Below are 2,086 nucleotides of genomic sequence, written 5' to 3'. Positions count from 1 at the left end.
TAAATTATTAATGCATTTGCATGCTGTGCTGTAAATTTTATTACGTGGTATAAGGGAGGCCTTTTAGTAAACTGCGTGTGGATTTTGTTTGTCCTTCTGGAGCTTCTGCTGAAGAACTATACTTCTGTGTTCAAGATGGAGTGAATTATGTAATCATTTGCCCTTCTAAAAATGGGGGAAAGACCCTTTTTCACGAAAGAAAAATATTATTTTTACTCTTCCAAAGGCAGGGTCTTAGGCTGGAATGACAAAGAGAGTTAAACTCTTAACCAACCCTTTCGGGTGTCTTTGTGAGCAAATATAGGATGGCTGTGGTAACTGTTTAAAAATGTTAGTCTTCTAAAATTCCAAATGCAGTTGAAAACCACTTAATTTAAATTTCCCTTTATTGTACTGGGGCCCGATCAACCTCTAGCTGAGCTTAGTGGGAGCTATTTGGTTCTCAGTAGTTGCCACTTACTTGCCTGAATATAGATTTAGGAGCCTAAAGCCAGGTCCCTGTTTTTGAAAATCTTGTTTTCAGGTTTGAAAACTTGGGTTATGTATATTAGGGAATACTGGCAGCTCAGTCATATCCCCGGTAAGCCTTTCTATCACGCCTTTCTACAAGGTCCTGTATTACCTGTTGACACGCATCTCATAGATTCAGGAAAATCGCAACATTTCTTACTGATTTCTCTGGGCGGGGGAGGGAGTGGTGGTTAAGAGGATGGCGTTCATCTACTATTAAGTCGTCCTGATTTTTTTTGCCCAACTGATATCCACTTCTTTGGGGTCTTTCTCTCTCTTTCCACCCTGCTTGCAGCAAGACTGGCAGCAAAGCACCCCATGTTTTGATGTTACAAAAAGTTGCATTCTCCACTGCACATTTATCTAGGATTGCTACTGCTTAGCAGGACACCACAATGACTTCAATCCTGTATGTGTATGTGCGCTCTTACCAATCTTGTTTCTGTCCCCAGCCCACCAGTAGGATATGCTGTCATGGTTAAAGCACAACACCCCGTGGAGTGGGTGCTGTTGTTGACACCACAACAGTTTCATTTCCAGCGCAGGGAGTGTAAGATTTTTGAGAAGAAGAATCCAAGCTTAAGACCAAGGGTACGTCTTTGGCGGGTAGCAATCGATTTATCCGGGATCGATATATCGCGTCTCGTTAAGACGCGATATATCGATCCCCGAACGCGCTCACCGTTGAGTCCGGAACTCCACCAGAGCGAGCGGCGGTAGCGCAGTCGACGGGGGAGCCGCGGCCGTCGATCCCGCGCCGTGTGGACCCCAGGTAATTCGATCCAAGATACTTCGACTTCAGCTATGCTATTCACGTAGCTGAAGTTGCGTATCTTGGATCGATTCCGCCCCCAGTGTAGACCAGCCCCAAGAGTGAAAGCATAACTCAAATACTTAGCCAATGTTTGGGGGTGTTTCTTGTGTTTAGGGCCCTACCAAATTCACAGTCCATTTTGATCAATTTCATGGTCAGAGGATTTTTTAAATCGTAAATTTCATGATTTCAGGTATTTAAATCTGAAATTTCACGATGTTGTAACTGTAGGGGTCCCGACCCAAAAGGGGCCATTGGAGGGGGTCACAAGGCTATTGTAGGGGTGTTGCAGTATTGCCACCCTTACTTCTGCGCTACTGCTGGTGGCAGTGCTGCCTTCAGAGCTGGGCTCCCAGCCAGCAGCTGGGAGAGGTTCCCAAAGATGGGTTTGATCTGGGCCTAGGAGTGGCCCCTGCAGGGGAAGAGGAAGTCCCATCCCTCCCCAGCCTTGCCGGGATGAGCATCTGGAGTCGGGCGCACGGTAAGAGCCCCCAGACCTGCTTCTCCGCTACACTAGCCAGATTTCACGGGGGAGATCAGATTTCATGGTTGTGAATTTGGTAAAACCCTACTTAATTTGAGAGAGATCTCGCTTTAATGCCTAATATATATGTCAATATTGATTGTCCTTTGTCCTGTATTTCAGCATTAAATATGCTAAGGAACAGACAATGGATAGTTATTTTTGTACCACAAATAGAACATTCTGGGGTACTGTCATAACTATGAAGGGAAGGGTAACAGCTCTCTGTGTACAGAGAC

The sequence above is a fragment of the Terrapene carolina genome, unplaced genomic scaffold, assembly GCF_002925995.2.
Source record: "Terrapene carolina triunguis isolate 2854851 unplaced genomic scaffold, T_m_triunguis-2.0 Scaffold35098, whole genome shotgun sequence".
NCBI lineage: Eukaryota > Metazoa > Chordata > Testudines > Emydidae > Terrapene > Terrapene triunguis.
This window is presented reverse-complemented; position numbering follows the sequence as displayed.